Here is a 22,278-nt window from a genome sequence, read left to right on the forward strand (position 1 = left end):
GAAAGACACTCATCTGAAGACAAGTGCACTGCAGCTTGTGAATGAGTTGCGTCGCATTGTCAGTGTGTAGCCTTACAAGGTGACTGCATCAAAAATCCTTCAGATAGATTGCTATCAAAGACAAATGGTCTATTTAAACAGAGCTATTCTTATTCAGAAAAAAAAAAAAAGAGCGTAGTATACAGTATACAAAGTTGTTTCTTTGTGATTAGAATTTGTTGTATGCCTGAAATGAATTGACTTAAACCACTTATGAGGGAGAGGACTGGATAGCATTCCCATAATCTATTTGTATTAAGTCTTAATTTTTCTGGGATGAATATTTTGCAAAACATTCTGCACTTCTATTTTGCTGTAAGTCAGTTTGGTTCATGTTGAAACAGGTGCCGTGGATTTGCTCTTGCTGCTGGCTTATTGGAAAGAATAGCCTCCTCACCCAGGAGGCCTTAACACCATTTTAAAAGTCAGGGAGAAGGAATCAGGATGAAGCCTTATTAGAGCTGGTAATTAGAAGCAGCGACAGCAGCACAAAGCTGCTTTACTCCCTCGGCTCCTAAACTCCGTCAAGGACTACACTTGAGAGAATAAAATGTAAGTGCTTGTCAGAGATATCAGTGAAGTTGCCCCATTCCTGCGGAGGTCTCGCAATTCAGAGCCATAGCCGTCCCAGCAAGACTCCTGGCACCATCCCAGCCCTGCTGCTGGCATCCCTCCCCTGCTGTCAGTGCTGCAAGGCAGGTCACCGCCTCCCCTCCTCCTGCTCTCAGCTGCCAGCAGCAAAGGGACAATATTGCTCGGCCCAGCGCCAGTTGCCTGGTGTGACGGCGTTGGATCAGCTCCTCACCTGACATAAGCCGGGCAGAAGGAAAGTAGACAATGTTCTGAAAGGTGAGAAGAAGCAAGAAGAACGTGACAGCAGCCTGGCGAAGTGTCCAGGAAGGGAGAGAGAGAGAAAGAGAGGGGGAGAGGTAAATCTTGTAGGGTCACCTTGAGGCAAAGCATCCACTCCCCGAAGCACAGTGAGAGGTGGTTATTTGTCTTTTATCAGAACTGTACTTGGCCCAGAGAAAAGAAGTGAGAGGTTGGTTTTAAAATATGTAATTTTCTGGTGATTAAACATTGCATAAAGCAAATATTGCCACTTTAAAGTAGATTTCACATTCACAGGAAAACAAGGTGTATGATTTTATCAGCATTCTGTTACAATATCTATCTTGCCAACATATTCCTAAAACCACAGAGATGATCCTGAACTGAACTTTCTACTCAACTCTTTCGTCTTTTAGGATCTTCTTGACAGACAGACTGCCAGTTGTCAGAGTGTCTGTCAACTGTGAAAGTTAGCAGCATATGCTGAGACAAGCTGGGAAGGGCAGGGTAAGAGAGATGACTTCTCTGTTTATATAACAGGAGCTCAGCAGAGCGACTACAGAAACCCTCTGGAGGAGCAGACGCATCTGAAGGTATGAAAACCAGGCAGGCTGAAGTATTGCAGGGAAATTCTTTAAACGCACAAAGTAAATTGTCCTAATTCATCTCTAGAACTAACTACAGCTCTGTTTTCTCTCTGGTGATTCACTGTTATTATGTACATTATTGTTTACTGCTAATGATTACTTAGCTTAGCACTCTGTCAGGTCTCTACTGTGCAGGTCGTATTATCAATGCTTAATGGGCCTTACTGCTCAGAAGGGGGATTTACCCTTTAGGTATTTGGGGCTGGTATGTTAGAAAGCACAGTGAAGCTGCCTGGATGTTACTGAAGAGACCTGTACATCTAATGAACCACCTAATGCACTTTGGAGCAAGATTTGAAGTGCTTGGTCTGAGCCTTTGCAGTCTTTCACTGTGGTCATTCCGGCACACCCCTCTTCAGCCCATTGAGATGATTCAACCCAACAGATGCTTTATCTAAGTTGTCGTCTTAAAAGTGGGGAAGACCAAAAACATTAAGACCTGTGGCTTGCTCTCCCCATCAACCACGTTTGGCAAACACATTATCTCTGCCTATTAGCAATATTTGGATGCTGCCTTGTGTTCCAGGATTAATTTAGGCCACATCCAGACTGGCCCGCAGCCTTGTGCCATTCAGGACACAGGATCCTGATACCTCTTCCCTGCAGTCACTCACCAGGGGTTTTTTTTGCCCATGGATGACAACATTCAGCTCTGCCTCTGAAAGGCAGAAAAATGTAGGAGTGGCCCCAGCTGTGATATAAATGCAAAGGTCATGTGGAGCCAGCCTGAGACAACTTCTGCACAGGATGTAAAGCATTGCTGGTTGCTGCTGTGAAGGACATTGATATCTTGACCTATTGAGTAAAGGTATACCAGGTATCTCCTTCATTCCTGCATTCAGGTTAAAAGAATAAGATTTTCATGCAACACTTGAACTACAGTACCAAAAAGTGGTCTACCAGGCAGTGTGAACATTTTGGTGGCTAAATTATCATGGAGACTTTTGAAACATTGATATAAAGCAATAGCCACTCAGGGTAACACAATTGTCCCAAGAAAAGGGAAATCCTGCCTCCTTTTCTCCCTTCCTGGCCTAGAGGTTTAGGAATCATAGTAACTCGTTATTACCTGGCTGTGTCTAACCAGAGAAGAGTTACAGATCTAATGACATCAAAAGACAGTTTACAGCTACACAGTTGAGGAGGCTTATCAAGACATACTTAGCAGGAATTTTTCAAATTACTGCATTTGGGAATTTATCATTAGACAGCAGTGTCAAATTTTAATAAGTTAAATTAGTTAATGCATGTACAGTGTTTTGAAGATATGAAATGCTATTTAAATTATGGGAAGACAAATCAAGGTAAGGAATACAGGCTGAGTAATAGAGAAAAATATTTTTATGTAATGATACGGTGGCTTCATGTGCAATGAAATAATATGTACTCTATCAGAAAAGAGCCTTTCACTTTTTAGGTAGGAATCTTCTCATTTTGCTGTTGTTATCTTGGACTGAAAACCAAAACATCAGCTTTTTTTTACATTGCATCATTTCTACTCCATCTTATCAAAATAAAGACAGCTTCTCCTTCTTTTTCTTTTGTAATACGTACTCCACTAAGGGAATTTTGGCACAATGATGTGACATTATGAAAAATTCAGCTAAGCTTCAGCTAGGATGATTATTATCTCAGTTATAACACTGATTTCTGAAGCATTTTTTAATTAGTCAGTTTAGGGAAACAGATATTTGGGGATTAAATGATGCTTGGAATAAAACAGTGAATGTCTCATTAAAGATAACAGAAAAATCTTAAGAACAAAGGGGATTTAAGATTTTTTTAAATAAAAATGTGAAATGTTTGCATTCTTGGTTAAATTTTCATTTTTAAGAAGTTTGACAAGGCAATAAGCTGATGAAAAATATGAAAAATTTCTTATTAAAATTTTTCAAAACATATTTGCACAAATGAATTAAGCAGTAATTTTCTGCAGTGCTTTTCCCTTTCATAAAAGCAAATGTATTTTACTGATATGAAACTGTGCTGAAGAAGATATTGAGACAATAGAGAATACAATTCGTAATGCTGTGCCCAAAGACACTGGTAGGTGCTGCTATATTGCCACATACACTATGTAACTCACAGGAGCTCAGGTCTTGGAGGGCAATCTAGAGTCAGGGCACCTGCAGAGTAGGAAGAGAGTTTGGCAGTGGAAAATGCTCACTTCTTGATGCCATCCAGACCTTTGATGCTTAGTCAGGGTTGCAGGGAGGTGACTCACTCTCTTTGGCTCCACCCTTTAAATCATACCTTGATAACAGAGCAGAATTCACTTCTTGCTTTTTAAGACATTTGTGCTGGAAAGCCTATGGTTGCCACTTTTTTTATAGCAGTCTAACAGGTAAATCACTCATCCAGCAGGCTGATCATTTGTTAAATTTGAAATCCTCTTTTCCTGTAGCTTTGCCATGTCCCCAGGCTAGAAGGGAAGAGACGGGGGGTACTTTCTGCACATTTGGTTGAAGCTATTCCACTCAACAGTAACACTGGGATGCTGAAAGGCAGTCAGTGTGAGCCTATGGACTAACAGCCAATACAGCCACCTTCCACCTGGAGGGAGAGGAGAGAAGCTTGGGAAGCTCTTATCATCAAGACTTATACTATAGTTTACATTGAAACCCATATTAAATACAATGCATAAATGGTTCTTCACTCATGCTGAAAATGCTGGGGTCAGAACTGGGCTTGTTACGTGATTTGAAAGATATCGGCAAAGTTGTCAAGGGAAACCACTGTAATGCCTCTCCGTAGTACATCTGCTTCTGCTGTGCACAAAAGCTACAGCCACTACTTTTTTTCTTACATGAGCACTACAACCATTCTTTCCAAAAGAGAGATATTGATCCTACCCCTGGGAGCGGCTGGGCAAGCACGTTAAGGGAGCTGTATTGCTTGGGAAAACTGATGACTTGTCTCTTAGGCTCATGCAGTAAAATGAGGTGAAGTAAAGCCTACTGTAGGATGCTAAAGAGAAGCTTACCAGCAAAAAGGTGACGGAAACAGCAATATTTCCAGGGCAGAAAAGCTGAAATTGAACAGAATGAGGCACATGTAATTGTAGTATATGATGCAACATCTGAACAGCGCTAAACCCAACTGAATATTAAAAAATGTCAAGCTGATCTTTTAGCAAGTGACAATGCCTGATCCTTTATAAACTGCTTCAGTATTTACAGGTATTGTTCATTGTGCGCCTTGCATTGTGTGTAGGTTTGGTGGAAGATGGAGAAGAAAACTAGTGTGTAGCTAAATCCTCTGTCCAGCTCCTTTCTTATGTAGGTGATGTTAGGAAGTGGTTTTTGTCATTGAATCAATTGCATGTTCTGTCCAGGAAAAAAAAAATGGCCAGACATTCAGTTGGTAGATGCAAGTAAAATCGATTATTGCATGTATCATCCAGGTTAGCAAGGTGTGGAGTACAGCACCAGAGCTAGAGTTCAGCTAAGAATTGTCTTCCAGTACAACAATGGCTCTATTAGTTGTGTGCTAGCAGCTTCACCACTGAAATGCAGAAAACCCAAATCCTGATGTGTGCTGACCTGAAGGAGTCCTTTTGGAAAGGAGACAATGAGCAGGGAAGATCTGAGTGAGATGGCAGAAGAGAAAATTCATTATCACCCAGCACTACAAATAATGTGGCCTTCATGAAGCAAACCTGTTTAGCTAAGAACAAAAGTAGATGAGTAGCACATAAGTAGAAAGGCTCAAATTAATCAAGTTTGACTCTCAGTGAAATTACTTCTTACAATTCTCTTCATAACTGGCTGTTCACTCTGCCCCTTCCCAATTAGAACATGAAGATTAAGTATTATACTATAAATGTGACAGTAAAGAAAAAAATGCATGCATATAATATGCTAGAGCCTCTGAAGTCCCCAAAACCCAAGTGAGATGAGATCTGCACACTGCTTTTTGAGAAAGCACCCAAACTGGCTGCAAACCTTACAGAAAGAAAACAAACTCTAACCGTTGCCGCCTCAGATGATCCATAATACAGGCATAGAAAGCTCTTCTCTATTACACCTAGAAGACCAGCATGAAATGTGTTCAATCCAGAGTCACTAGCTTGAATCCTGCGTTTTATTAGCAGTGGTGAAAACAGTTCTGCTCATCCTCAAGGGCAGTTAGAGTGGGGAGCCACTATCAATAGCTGCTGCATCAGGCTGGGTCATGTCAGGTGGCATTCTGTAGGTTTAACTTGGAGCCCTAGTTTATGACAAAGGTCTGGTTCAAATTTATTCTGCCCCCCCAAGCCTTTCCTGAATTAATCCATTATTCAGATCACATCTGAAAAATGTACAAAATAAAATTGTTCTGAAATTCAGAGATCTTTTTAAAAAATGGGTTTAGGTTAGTTAGTAATGCTGGTAGGTTAAGTATCCCCATTAAAGACTTGAATAAATGATTCATGTAATTAAAAGCATATTCAAATGCACATACTAGCTTCTACAAAATGAAAGAAGAGAGGGAAAATGAGTATATACTAATATTAATTAATTAGTCAAGCAATGTTAATTAGGTGACTACATAATTAGATTTGGGACAATGAGGTTTCATTTGCTGTATTTGCTAATATTTGCTTCCTTCAGACCCAAGTAGATGATCTCAGCTTACTTGCTGTATGTTTTTCAGGGAACCTGGTAAGAAATGTCAGATTTTGCAGTGTAACAGAAAGGGATATTCTCTGAGATACTTATGTAAATACCGTAATGAAATTTTCCTTGACCTATTGGCTTTTTCTAGAAATGTTTCCCTAGAGAACTGCAGGGTAGCTGAAAGAACATAGGGAGTGCCTGAATAATTAATTATGTTTGATATAAAAGCATGAGGATGATGGCTTTCAATTTTGAATATATAGTAATGTAAGATTTTGTCAATTATATTCTGAAACTACAAAGACTTCCTAAAGCATGAACAGTAATAATCAAATGAAGTTGCTGATTACTCCTTAACTGTTATAATATGCCCCTGTTCACAAGAAATTAGTTTTATTAGATAACTGCATAAAGATGTTCAGAAATGTCAACAAGGTAGTGATTCGGGTTGTTGAAATTAGTTTGCTTTATTAAGCTGATAACCTTTGTCTCTCTTGTTTTCATTCTATCTTTATCTTCATACTCCATCAGTTCCTTTTTTCTTCTCTTTTGCATTTGACTGTTTTTCTTTAGTGCCTAAATCTAACTGAAGAGAATAATAGATGCTTACATCCAAAGCTGTAACAATCTTTAAAAGCCAAGGAAAGACAGTAAGGAATGCAACAATTAGTCCACTTAGCTCCTCGTGAGGAGCGCATCTCTTTCCTGTTCTCATTTTGCCACCTATTCAGCTCTACCTATATTAAGCTTTTTCATGCTGTTGTCATTTCCTGGGCATCTGGCAGCAACCATTTTCCTGGCATGCCTATTTTCTCAGTTGGGTTTTACTTCAAAATCAACGCATTTCTACTCTTTGCAGAGCTTTACTTCCGCTGTATTTTCTTGCTCCTGTCTGGGAGCCAGGAAGCATATTACTATTTCATGACTCAGGGAACAAATGACTCTATTTTAGCACTCTTCCTCAAAAGTCATTTTACTTTTCAAACTATCCCTTCTTTCTGGCACTTGGAAAAGTAAAAACTTCTCATCGTGCTTGATGAGCATTTAAGTGAAATTCTCTGGACCAGCCCAGGGTGCTTATTGTTGATGTAACAGGAGCATCCAGGAAGGAGAGCAGGGAAGAGTCACTTGTATTTATCTATGTTCATTTCTTTCATGGGTGCTCCCTACTTGAGCACGCTGGCTGTCACTGCTGGCAGAAAGAGAAAAGCTGGATGAATTGCCAATATTTAGAGTCCATGCTGTCGAAGTTTTATGATCTGGCAGAGAGGGTCAAGGATTTTGATCTTCTCCTACTATTCAATAAAGTTTTTTATCTAACTACACATGTGGGTCTTACTTGTCTTAGATAATATATAGTATATGAAAACTATATGTAGTATATGCAGACTGTTTCTTAAGGTTTTTCTTAAAAGAGAAACCGAACAACATTTTTTGAAAGTAGAAAAGTGAATTAATGATCCATAATATGAAAAGATCATCAGGTTTTGAGAATAAGTACATTCTCAGTTTGTGATCTGGCTAATGACAAGTTGACTGATGAAAAACAGGAGAGATTAAATAGTATAATTCTTCAGAGTTACAAGAGCCGCATCAGTTAGCATCTGTTATCAGTGGGTGCCCCCTTCTGTCACACTGGGACACCCTGGTTTTGACCTTTGCTAATTCTGTTGTTATGAAGAAGGCCAACTTAAGAGCAGATAAGAGACAGAACAAACTCTGTCCCCTAGATATAGTGTCTCCTGATTGTAGGTAAAGGATAACAGCAAACCACCAAACTCTCAAGCTCTCGTCTTTCAGGGATATCCACAATACCTGCTTGCCTTACTGGTGACAAACAAATAAATGCCTCTGCTGAGCTCCAAAGCAGCTGTCTCATTTTTGTGCCTAACTGTACAAAATGATACATTTGCAGAGGGAAGCGACTTGTTTGTCCAGAAGAGAATGGAGCCCTTGTCAATAGATGCCGGGACTATTCTTTCAGAGACAGCTTTGCAGCTGGAGAATTGCCCGGCAGCAGTATGATGAAAAAGACTGACGCTGGCTCAGTCAATTAAACCAGCAAACAGCACTTAATTTTAAACCAGCATGCATTCAAATAATCTGAGCTCCTGCATGTAGCTCAGCATAGTTGACTTCTCTTTTGCAGAGCTGCGCAACATTTTTGGGTAGCAGGCTGGCAGGGCCCTGAGGGTCCTAATGGACATTTCAGTCCCTGCCCAGTCTTCCCTTGGGCCTTCCTTCTCCTCCTGCCCCTTTCCACTCAGCCTTAATTCCCTTCCTGAGCTGTGTTGAAAGTGTTCCCATCTCTGGTTCTACCTCCCAGATAGTTCTCAGACCTATCTTGTAGATAGCCTGCCTCCTCAGTGGAATACGCTCCTTGGTTCATATAGCTCTGGCTCCCTGACAGATTTTGGAGTCACATTGCTGCCTTCTCTTCAGTCCTGTTTCTGGCATGGTCTCCTCTTGCTCCTGGCAGAACTGCCCGGATGAGCCCTGGACCTTGTTAATTGCTTGCCATGTCAGGGGCTGTCAGTGCACCCTGTAACCAGCAGCTGGTTCTACCTTTTAAAAAAGAAAAGACACACTTTGGGACATGCTTGAGTTTTTGCATAGAAGAAACTCTGTTCCTCTGATCCAGGGCTTGAGGGAGAAAGTGAACTCTTTGATACTCTTTGATCAGCCTCTTTAAAGGATCAATCAATTGTCTGCCCAGCAGGTATAGATCCACTCCGAGTATGTGATGTGGGCAAACTCACAGAGCGGATTTGAATTTACTACTGACTGCAAAAGAACAGCCTCTCTTTGACTTCCAAATCTAGAGAGGTAAAAGCCCAAGTTCAGCCTTTCCAAGTTTGGATCACATTCCTGCTGCGTTAGTCCAAGGTGTCAAAGGGTATTCCACTCCCTATGGTTCAAGTGTAGGCAGAAATGGGCAGAAACTACATAAAAAGTTTCCATTTCTCTTTGTGGCTGTGCTGGCAAAGAGAAATGGAGATTTTGATGACATATGCTGCAGTGCATGGGGAGGGTGATGAGTTGGAAACAAGCTATGTGGAGCTAGATCATGATACTTCGTTGGATACTGAGGGATTGCTGGCTAGTTCCTAGCAAAGTACACTATGAATGTGACCTGTGTCTCACTGAAGTTCTGCATACTGCAACAGAACAGTATGTGACCCATAAGCTACAGGGAGCCAATACCTAGGAGAGTGCTACCACACAAGACTTTTCTTCCTCCTTAGTTAACTTGCTGCAGAAGTGCTTACCTTGAAGTGTATGGTTTTTTATAGGATTGTCAAAAGTATGCATCATCATTTGATAAAGAAAGATTATTTTGTTCAATCAGAGGTATATAATGAAATGCTTGATTTTATGTACCTATATAAAAATATGAAAATCTTAAGTTTCAGGCAGTTCAATGTTTGCAGGTATAGTACTTAATTACCAAGTTACTCAGCTATAATTATACATGTAAGCTGAAAGGAAAATTACCCAAGCCTTTGACATTTCTGTGGCTAGTTTTGTTCTTCACATGTAAAGTAGACATCTCCACCAAATGTAATGTTGTAAAATATTTGTGTTACAAGGTTGTATTAAATTTCTAATGAAGGATAAAAAAATTTCTGTGCTGAAATAATGCATAAATGCAATGGAAAGATTCATTCTAGCCCTGGAGATTTTAATCTCTAAGTACTTGAATGTAGTATAATACATATTATAATGAATCTTAGGATAATTTCCTGATACATCTTTTCTATGTTCTTTTTAGTGGAATATGCACTGTTTGGCTAGGCAAAACACATGTATTGCTGAGGCAGTCAACATGCATTTAGATTCAAACAACCACATTCAGTGCTCTCTCCTGCTCTGTGGGTGTTAAGGAGCTGTGCTTATCGTGGCAAGAAAGGCAGCAGGACAAAAGTCATAAATCAGTAGGAAATTGTCATTAGTGTCTGTAACAATTTATATTTTTTAGCATTGGACAATATATTCAGAAAAAAATGAACTGCCATATAAATTCTACAAGCTGTGCTCCTTATAGTTGTTCTAGTTTGCTGTAACAAAGTCCTGAAAGTTTTTTGGTTGTAAAAATTGAGGCTGTGGCAGAAATTATGTTCTGTTAAATCAGCTGGCATTTGGTATCAATGAATTTTACATCACCCATACAGTTCACGTTTTTTTCACATAAAATCGCAAAACCTTCAAGATAGATTTTGTACAGTTTAAACCCTGCCTGGCATATCTTTGCTACTGTGCAACGGAGGGTAAAAGATGCTTGAAACTCAGGGAGAACAAACAAGTAGGAGCATGTCCTGCTTAAGAAACTGATATATTTTGGGGAATCTATCCTATTATTTTTAACCACATATTTGGGTATTTTTTCATTTCAGATTCTAGGGAAATAAGTATACAAAGCCTAAAAGCGGATATTTCTGTTTGCTAAGGTGAAAACTGACAGGGCAACTCACCTTTCAAGAGATGAAAAAGATAGTAAAAATCATAATATAAAAGGTATTTGACTTTGTCATAAGAGGTATGACAAACAGTCCCACAAAATCATCTCTACAGTTTGAGGTGAGATGAGATATTGTGACTTGATATCATAATCTTGTTTTCTATTTTATTCTTTTTAATGGATTGCCAAATTCAGATTAACAGAGACTAGTTATATTTTAGCGATCATTTTTGTAGTTAGCTTTGATTCAAATATGGTACAGACTCATGTCTTCTGTAACTTCTGTAACTCATTTACAGTAGGAATCAAGTTGGCTTCTAATATTTAAATTTCAAATTAAATAAACAGAACCTAGCACTAAAATCATTAATCTTAATATTATCCCAAACAGATTTTCTTTATAAGTGAAAAATAGCTTAGCTTATTGTAGTCCTGTAGCAATTAATAGGTTTGGTAGCAATCACTTTATAAGTAAAGTTATGCTATTAAAAGGAGACAAAAAATCCACACTACATATTTTTTTGACATTCTTACAGTAGTATTTACTGGTTTTTTTAGTACCATACCAAAAACAATATGGTACAGTCAACAGAAATTAAAAGTGTTTAAAAATATACATGATCTTTTAAATATACTGAGATCAGACTCTTATCCCGTTATTCAGTAGAACCTCATTCATGTTTCACAGCAGCCCAAGATTTCAAAGCAGTTATTTTGAAAGGTGAAATATGCCAAATCTAAATGAAATTAAGCTCTGTAGAGAGTGTTTTAAAGATGGTTCAGAGGATTTAAAAATGATCCTTCTTTCATAAATAAATGTACTTACTTTCCCTAGTTATAGTGGGTGAGACTTCAAAGATAAGAATCTGATACCTCAAGAAAATCTCAGTCTAGGGATGTTTCAAAGAGATAACTCTTGGAATCTAAAGGCTATGAATATGCAATTATTGTCATGTCCCTGGAATATTTCCAAGCCCCTTGACAGAGAAGAGATGTGCAATTCATCTGACTAACTGTGACCGTATACAGTACAGATGTGTATATCTTAGCTACCTACCCTTAGGTGCTCTTTGCAATCAGTGCAGAGAAACAGGCACTTTTAGGTCACTGTTCTTCTTGTTTGAGAGCCAACAATTAAAATGGGAGAGATGTCTATGCTGTTACCATCAAAAGTTAAGAGACACAAATAATACTGAAGATGACAACTCCCATTTAAAAAAATCTTGTTTAATCATATCCCCCTAAGGCTACCCATGAGTAGGGAAACATAAGGACTACCCAGGAGTAAGCTTTCCTTTTGTACTCAGAATATATTAATAGGAATAAAAAGGCTTTCATGACATCTAATTTGCTCCGCAAAAGCTGCTTATTTTAGAACATAGAAAAAGACAGAATGTTTTTGCCAAGTCATTCTGATCTGAACCAAATACATCCAACTGGTGCCACCGAGCAATATTTTTCTGTTCGACTTTATTGATATTTAATTTACTTGGCTAGAACAGAAGCTAGGTACTAGTTCAAAGACGAACATACTTGGCTGTAATAGAGTGTGTGGACCACTTGATGGAGCCATTAGAAGTAAGGTAGCTAGCCTGCCTCTTGCTGTGTCTCTGCGATTGGTACATTAAAATGTGAGCTTGTGTAGTAACATCTAAAATGTACATATAAAATACAGCAATGCCCATAAAGAGGAGAAACAAAGGTCCCATTGCTTCTTGTACAAATTCAGTTCCAGACCCTACCAGCCCCGCTGGACCTTGTTGTAGTGAAATGACTGTCCATGTCTAATTGTCAAGCACACAGACATCTTCCAAACTTCCCCTAAAACCAAAAGCCACTCATGCAGATGTTCACTGATGGTAAATAATAATAAGAATGGACATTGCTGGATGAAGCATCCTCTTGTAGTTTGCACGATTTTGCATATATATTGTTTCTAACACGCTTGACAAAATCTCGACAGCAATATGCAGCTTACTTACACAAAGACATTTTTTAATTTGATGGAATAGATGCACACTGAACGAAAACATATGGAATAAGAGATACATCTTATAAAAAGGAGATATCTTTTATAATTGCAAATGGTATTCAAAACATCTATTCACACAATATATTTTAAAACAAAACCCCTTTGAGTAATATTTACTACAATATTGTTCTGCTTTTGAGAATATTCAATGGGAGGCAGACCAGATATAATTTCTTTTTGATTTCCTGGTTTGGCTTTGGGGTTTAATTGGATTTAAGTAGTCATATTAGACTGAGACACGGCAGTGAATTACATGAGCTGATGAACTGTCTGACTTCTGAGTTACCAAAGAATCTGACCAAAGAAAATCTGCTGTTTCTCTGTGACTACAATGAAATATTGTAAGGACTGCTGGTTTTGCTTTAAAGTGCAGATGTTTATATTGAAAAACAAGTGCTGCTCCCTAATGTTGTCTCATTCTGTAATAATTATTTCTTAGTACTGCAGTATATTTTATAATCATCAAAAATCTTTATAATCATCATCAACTCAACATATTAATATATAAAATTTAATTGTTTCATAGTTTATGTACTATCACTTGAAAATTTTGCTGAAAGCAAAGATTTAACTATTGAGGGAAATTAGACAAAATGTAAGCAATAACATAGGCAAAATATTGCCTAAAAGACAATATTCCAACCTGAGAAAGTAAACCTCCTTTTTCTAAAAGGTTTTCTTATGCCTCACAGTAAAGTGAAAAATAATGAAATTAAGTATAGATACGTATAAAAGAATAAATTAAGGGAAAGAACTTTGTGTAAATGCAGAAATCTCAGTGAAATTAATTGAAAGGACTAGTGCCATTGTTGCCATGCTTTATCTTATTTTCCAACCCTTCATCTGTTTTTTGTTGTTGTTTTTTTCCCCTCACAATTCATAATCCTGCCTACAAGCATAGTATTATTGGAGATTATTAGACAAATGCACTGTCTACTGAATTCTTTGCAAAAGTTCTTGCCTTAACCTGATTTCTAAGTGCATGTTGTCTTGAGAGGCAGCTGTGTATAAGGAATATCCTGTGACATTTCATGCATCCAAGATAGGGGTTTACAGCTATGATTTATGCTGTATTTAAAAAGCATGCAAACAAATCCCATAAAAAGTGTTTCATCATAATTTGGTTTAATAGCATCAGTATTTCTAATTATTCCATGGCTACAAAATCGAAATGATGCATCGTATTATTAAGCAGTTACAGCATTTAAGTAAATATGTGATAGAATTGCTTAGACTGGAGGAATAACTTTAATAAAGTTTAACATCATAATGAGGTAGTCTAATTTTTAACCTCACAAAAATTCTCAACCCTACTCTTAAGTCAACAACATATAAGAGGTAACACAGCAGTAGCCATGGAAGTTGTTTAAAAATATTCCATGCTGTCAATATGGCATTAATTTCTGTGTTTCTGATGTTTTTTTGAGAATCTTGTTAGAATATTTTTCTTTTCATTTCCTGTTTTTAGGATCTTTTCTTAAGAATAGGAAAGCATTTCAGTTACCTAGCTTCTTTTTAATTTGAAAATAACTACTTTTTCTTTTATGTTGATAGAATCAAGATTAGCAGAAAACTGTTTTTAAGTTCATTCCACGTGCAAAACAGCCATCCAAGAAATACTGATGTGAGGTCTGTTTTAAAAAAGGGAACCGTGCAGAAGGTACGTTCAGTCCCATGTGCTATGAGCAAAGGACACTGATAGCACAAAGGATTTTCAGTATTCTGGGCATAGCAATAAAGCCATTTGGGCTAAATAAACAGATGTAGAAAGTTGTTTACATTACAATCAAAGTTTTATTTGTATGGGATGACTCACAAGATGTGGTGTGCTTGTTTGCATGGTAACAACATGAACTTCCAGCTCAATAGCTCTTCACAGAAGTATTGGGGTCTATATGGAAGCTCATTAGAGCTCCAGCAGTGTCCCTAAACTTGTGCAGTGAAGTCTGTCTTGGACAAAGACTAATAAATATTTTTGATAACAAAAGTTTACGCTACTTATATGATTTAATAAAGATTTGTTCAGTGCTTAGGTAGCAGAGGGTATTGTTGAACTAAAGATATCTCTTTTTTTTTTTTTTTTTCCTATCACTAATATGTTTTATAGGACATAAAACATTCCATTGTCGTGACACTAGATCAAGAAATTATCTCTCTCACATGAGGAACAAACAGATTTTTCTGGGAACTTATGAACAACTTCAGAACTCCTTATAGTGGGAATGCTAGTCAGTTGTAAAATACCTATTTTAAAAAGTCACTTTGTCCTTCCAAGTATTTAACTTTTCACCTCAATTTGATGAAGATCCTTTTGCTGAGCATCCTCCTTTTTACTGAGACCACTGGCAGTTGACTTTCTTCACCATCTGCCACCCTGTCAATGGCTCCTGCTTTTACTGTTGCTTCTACCTACTCTGAACCTTCTCTTTTCCCAATCTTCAAACTATAGCATCCATGATACAATACACACTTGCTTTTCTCACATGCAAGAGTGAAAGGACTTCATGTATTTATCCCAGCAGTTCTATTCAGTCTTTTCTCCCAAAGTTCTGTTCTGAATGTCATTCCAGAGTGGATGAGTGCTTCCAGTCTGTATAGCTGATACTCTCTTTGGTGCCTTGCTGTCCCCAAGACTGTGTGACACAACGATTTCTTTAACACAGTAAGTAGTGAAAAAGAAGATGTCTACTTTCTCTAACCCTTCATTGTAAATTCTGGCTTCAAGCATAGCAGCTATTTCCTCTCCTGACTTATTACTTTTAAAATCAAATACCTGAAGAACACCAGAAAATTGTCTTCAAAGATCATAGTGATTTTCCTTTAAGTAACAATTCTGATTTAGGTTAGATTGCATAAAGCACATGCTTATTTGGACATATAACAAGGTAAGATAAATAGCCAATAAAAGATTTCTTCTTAAAACTGAATACCTCTACTAGTGGCAAACCTTAATGCTTGTTTTGGTGGAGTCCTGAAAGACCTCTTAGATGTGAAGTTGCTTTCCCCCAACAAAATAACAGACTGGTGCAGCTTATTGCTTTCTTCCCTATTCAAGGAATTTATTCAAGACATCAAAAATTCAATAGTCAGTATTCAGAACTTATAATAGTTGCCTCTTTTCAATCTGATATGGTTCCCTACTGTTCAATAGGGTTTCAGAGTAAATAAATGTTACCCCTTAATTCCTAGTGGGAATTAAGGGAACTTAAGAGGGAACTGGAAGCAGGGATCTGGGAGGAGATCTGGGTTTCAAAACAGATAAAAATAGACCAGTGAGCAACTCCAGTGAGAAAAAGTGTATTTGCTGCTTTTTATTAGACTGACTTCCACTGAAGTATACAACTCTGTCATTCTGTAGCATGATGGACACGTTAGCATTCTTGTCTGGTACCTTTTCAAAAAGTAATGAGTTCTCTGTCTTTTTCGGTTCATGCTTTATACTGCACACATAGAGATTTGTGACAGCTTGACAAACACGTAAATGATCTGGTCATTTGCCTGGACATGTGGCACGATAGATTTAGGATAATGTCCTAGCTCAATAAGATGTTGGGGCAAATAAACTTCAAATTGTGCAATATTAATTGCAGCTGTCATTAATGTTTTGCAATGCTATATTTGAACTAAAAGAAAATACCTCAGAAACATATAGAAAAGTCTGTTCTTTCTGGTTTCTTAGCATATTTCCTTTTGCCTTGCCAGCTACATTGAACTTTCTAGCATACCCTCCTAAAAATAGATGCTCAGATTTGTATGCAAGTACCTAGAATTATTGATCAGTGTTTTTATTCATTTTTCCCAAAGTAGTGTATGCCTAAAATGACAATTTAGTGATTCTTCTAAGCAAAGCAATCAAATGTTCTTTATTCCACCACTTTCTTTCATTTTCCTTGCAGCAAAATTGGTATCATTATTTTATTAAAATCCGAAAAGACAAAACTGGTATTGACTGTAATGAGACAATATGACAGGAAACATTGGACCTAAGGGTATTTTAAAATACATTGCATATCATAAAACTGAGTATAAAGAACTAGAACTTTAATGAAAACTGATTTTAAAAAAATGCATTACAGGAGTAAGTCTTAAGGAAGACTTACTTAAAAAAAGGTAGTGTGGTTTGAAGACACATTTCCCTTTAGCTCACCCGCTCAAAATATGATCATATACTGCAATTAATTACATTTTCAGATAATTTTCTGCAAAATTCTGACGTGAGGCAGTGTGTGGCATGCAATTGTTAATTTCTCTGTGGTTTTACAGAGACGATTTCATGGATTCACGGATTTGGCAGAGTTGGAAGGGACCTCTAGAGATCATCTAGTCCAACTCCCCTGCTAGTCAGGATTGCCTAGAGCACATTACTCAGGACTGCATCCAGGCGGGTCTTGAAGATCTCCAGAGAAGGGGACTCCACGACCTCTCTCAGCAGCCTGTTCCAGTACTGTCATCCTCACTGTAAAGAAGTTCTTCCTCATTTTTGAATGGAACTTCCTATGTTCCAGCTTATGCCCGTTGCCCCTCATCCTATCGGTGGAAACCACTGAAAAGAGTCCGGCTCCATCATCCTTCTGCAGGTTTCAGAACACAGGACAAATGATCCCCAGTATAACTGGATGCTTCTGCTTCTCTTGTTTGTTGCTTCTCAAAATATTAATACATTCTTCAGGATATGAAGGACTTCCTTTCCATTAGTGTCTCTGTATGCGGCAGTTTGGAAAGGAAATCATTGTACACCCATTAGTTTTAACTCTCCCCAATTTTTTGTTACTATCTGAGAAATCTATCAGCTCAGCTTCTGGTCACTATTACAAAGCTGTAATAATGAATATTTTCAGATTACTGAATTCCTGTTTAGAGATTCATGGTGGCTGAGTAGGACTGAACCAAGTATCTATCAGTCAATAGTTAATAAATGGATTCTACTGGTTTCCTATCCACAAGAATTATGGATTAAAATGAAAAAAAAATAAAATTAAAACCTCCTTACTTGAAGCTACTAGGAAGAAATGAAAGGTGTGGATGCTTATTAGCAATGAAAAAAATGGGTGTGTGATAAATGAAGAACAAGGAAAGAAATAAAAAAGTAAGATATTTTAACATGAGAAGAGAAGGTAGGGGTTTTTGACAATGAATATTAGAGGTGTACCTTGGAGCCCAACCAAAAGAAAAAAGGAATCACTCCAAAGGAAAGGAAATCTCATCAGAAAGTTTATTTTGAACTCTTTCTTTCTTAGAAATTATCTTTTATGGTCTGTGTAGAGTCTATCTACCTCAGTACGCTTAGAATTGCTGGGAAAGATTTAGTGAAGCAATGCTTAAAAACTTGTTGGTTTTTGGGGATGTGGTTGGGGGGGGTGGAGCATGGTATTCAGGAAAAGAGGCAGAGACTGAGGAGTTCAGAGAGAAACTGATAGCTGAAATAATGACTCCACCTGTTAACACAGGGCATATGAAGGAGATGTTTCACATTTCAGATGCATTTACATATTCCAAAGCAAAGTCAGGGTATGGATCTGCTCACTGAACAAAAGCTTGAAATGTTTTGGGAATTCAGCAGGTGCAGTTCCTTATAGCAATCTGTGCAACTGCCATGAAGGAGCAAAGAACAAAAACTGTCACATGGGAAAAAAACTTGATGATGTGATATAAGAAGAAACTAAAATGTTAAGCATATGCATTGAGAAAATAGTAAAATCAAGATATAAAAACCTGTATTATAAAGTCCAGAATATTTGCAATTTGTGACACAAAACAATGCAGAGGAGAAAAACTTCAGTGTAGAAAAAGTTTGAAACAGTAGAGAGCATCACATTAGGGCAATTGCAAACCTCATATATATATATGCAATATTCTGAACAAGCATGAGTGAAATATAGTGTTAAAATGGCCGGATAGCTTTAAAGCTTTTGACAGAATCCTGAGGGAAAAAAAATATTTAAGAAGTTTGTTCTGAAGAACAGAAGTAATAATGCAGATTTTGAGGGGGTGGTCTTTCTTATGTTTCAGATATTTTATAATACTGTCTATAGACATTGTAGGGAAACATGAGAAAGCGTGCTTCAGATTATGTTATAGGATATATAAAATGCCAGCTTGGTTTGTGTTGTGTGCAGCGTTTACATGCTTCTCTGAATTATGATGGGCTATTACCGGCGCTGAGGTGCTAGCCCTACATAATGAACAATGACAGGCTTTTAAAGAGTCTCTGGCTGTGTGGTAGCTTGGGCATCACAGTATGGTATTTTCATTAATGTCATATTCATGTCTATATACCACATTTATATACCTCCTTTGCAATCAAAAAATCCAAACCACTGAAATGGTTTCTGAAAAGAAAAAAATACTTTTTAAAGAAACTGATTTTCCTATTTGCCCCTGAAAATGACTAAACATTTCAAGTAAAAGAAAAAGCAAGCACAGATATTCAAGAGCACCAGGAAACAAAAGAAACAAGAAAATAATGCTCCCAAGACTGTAACTACTACAAGAAAGACAGTACTGATAAATCTCTGAATACACCAGTTTGGCATTTTTGCTGACATTTTATACATGTCTCAAGAAAAAAAAATATCTGTGGTAAGTGTTTAGATACACTAAGGTAAAATTAACAATAGGCTGTCAAAGACCTGAAGCTCTAAGACTAACTAATTACACTAATTATATGTATTCATACACATTTTTAAAGACATTGGGCATAGGGATTTTATTTTAAATATATTAAGGTGACATCTTATTTAATGAGTCCTGTGAATACCAAGTATACACTTGTGTTATGCTCCAGTAATAGCTGAAGAAAGCCAGTGCTATGATAGCTGAAAGCTTGAACTTCTTGTGGAGTGAGCTGAGTGAAAACGTTGGCAGACTTATACTAGTGACAATCACGTCTATCTGGGAAGCCTTATTTTCGACAGCAAAGTGGGAATATTGAAGAAAACTCCCTTCTTCAAACCTCACATCAAATACATAAATTTATTTCCCATTGTTCAAGATCAAACCTATTTTGAGTGTAGCCAATCGGAGAAAGCACTTTAATATTGGGCTACCTGAGAAAGACTGCGATCAGTGGGCAGAGTATAGTGGAGATGATTCAGAGAAAGAAGGAAAGAGAGCGAAGAGATTCTAAGCTCTGGGACTGACCCTGAAATTCTGGGAACTGTCTCCTATTGTGGTCTGACACTGCACTGGTGGTTGGTAACTTAGGAAGGATCATGTATATATGATCACCAACAAATTTCAGGCGTAAAAACCATGAACTTTCCCTGGGTTCTGGAATGAAGAAAATCTACAAGGCAAAAAAAAAAAAAAAAAAAAAAAAAAGGGGGTTCATTTTTTTTTATCGTTATTAAATTTTTTTTTTTTTTTTTTGGGTATTTTTTAATCTTGGGGGCGCCCTTTTCTCTACAAGAAAAAAAAAAAAAAAAAGAAAAGAAAGGTGGTTCATGCAACAGTTATGCTTTCACAAATTGACTGCTACCTGTAAATAGACCGTTAGCTGTGTAGTAATAAATTCCTTTTTTTTTCCTCTCCTGGTTTTAAAAAAGAAGAAAATGAAAAGGCCAGAAAGGTCAAAATAGAAAGAGTTACAATCAATACAAGAGGGTCATTCAAAAGATCTAAACCAAAAACTATAAAGGACTGGAAATATTACAAAATGAAGTTAAGCCACTGTGAAATAAAGGAGAGGGAAGCAAAGGCAGAGAATGACAGGAAGATTGCACCAGAGGTTAAGATAAATGATAAGAAATGTTTCAAGTAAATAGAGAACAAAAGGTCAGCAAAGGAGACGACAGGAACTGTAACAGATAAGGATAATTTATTGACATAGGGGTAGACAATGCTGGGAAGAAACAGATGAATCCTTGTTGCAGTGTTCACTGAGCAGGCCAGGGAGCAGAAACTGGCAGAGGTAATAGGCATGCTTCCACCTATCTCCTGCTGGGAAAGGAGAAACGTGGACAGAAATCAGCATCCCTTCAGAACAGGTCACCAAATTACAGCTGCCACCTCCCTGGCCACTGTCTCTCCAGCATTTGCGTAAAGGTCATCTCTGTATCTCCTGCCATGGGATAGACTCTCACAGTGCTTTTCTTATCTCTCTGTTGGCACATGTCAACTCTAGCACATGCTAAGAATTTGCCACAGAGGCTCAAATACCTTTAGTTTGTAGCTGCAGTTGCTTTCCCCATCTGCCTGCATCTTACTTCTGTAGTACAGAATAGTGACTACTTCCAGAAATTACAATCTGTCTTCATAGTAGCCAGGGCCTTGCTTTCAATGAATTTGGCAGACCACATGAAAATACGCTGTTTGAAGAAATATGGCACACAGAAAGGATGTTAAAAAGTGAGAAAGATTACAAACTAGATGAGATCTATGCTATTATTTAGAGGGAAGATTGAAGAAGAATCCCTGAAGACAATGGTGTTGACATCAAATATACTTCAATACACGTGTAAGGAGTTGTTTATGACAGATTTCAATGTAGAAAGATGCAAAGAAAATGTTTACATTTCTTTGTTTATTCTAGTACCAGGAGATCAGAATTTTGAATATTTGCAAAACTCTCATGGCAACTTTTTCAAAAGTAACATAGAAATGTTACTGAAATAGATGGGATATAATTGTATTAAATTATATCTCTTTATTACTCAGCATTTCTGGGCATATTGTACTCTTGTCAAAAAAGATAACTAGTTGTTTATAACATTGGGCAAATTCATTACCAGGTCAATAAAACTCTGAGTAGAATCTCAATATTCTGATGCAAATAAGCACAGTGGACTTGTTTCAAGACCAATAATCAGATGGAAAACAGTTTATTTTAAATACAGCACATTCATTCATTTGTAATTTTTTCTCATAATCATAAGATTTTTTTCCCTTGTGTTTTTAATAAGGGAAATTTTACTATAATATTTGAGGTAAATTAAAAAAGGAAAAAATACAAACAAAAATACTATTCAGAGTCAGTATATTATACATAATTTAGATTTCTAAAAGTATTTCTTTTATTTTTTCTTTTAGTTTAATGATTCTGATTCTGGTCAGTCAAATATTTATTTAAACTGAGAAGCTTTAAATTATATTATTCCTAGGTTAACAGAAGGAATTCGGTTTTCAATAAATAATACAGTAACAAATAATAAAAAACCAGCTCTAGTCCAAAGAATGGTAAGTCCATAAGTTACTCAACTATTTCAGTTATTGGCATACTTAATTTTTCAGTGGATATGTACATATATTTTTCCCCTTTTTTCTGCTCAGTTCTGACCTCAATTCTATCATCTACCCTTCCTTTTCTTACTTATTTGTGATATCACCAATGTTTGCTATACTGTCTAGATTTCAGAAGTATTTCTTTTGACTTCTAGTTAAATTTTATCTTCACTGTAAAGTAACTCTCAGGCTTTGTGTTGTCTTCTGAAATTTTCTGTTCTGTATTGTACAGGATTACTGAAAATCTGTTACAATAACACAGAAATGGATATGTAATATTGATACAACTGACAGAAGCTGAGGTATGTTAAAACCCCCAATATTTCTAAACTTTATTTTAAATTATAAAATCATTTTTGAAAAAGCAGATGCAGACTAATCATCATGGTGTAATATTTTTTGGCTATTTTCTTGATCCTATTTAGATACCTTCAGAAATAGTAAACCTGCAGT

The sequence above is a fragment of the Calidris pugnax genome, unplaced genomic scaffold (assembly GCF_001431845.1).
Source record: "Calidris pugnax isolate Ruff unplaced genomic scaffold, ASM143184v1 scaffold69, whole genome shotgun sequence".
Classification (NCBI taxonomy): Eukaryota; Metazoa; Chordata; class Aves; order Charadriiformes; family Scolopacidae; genus Calidris; species Calidris pugnax.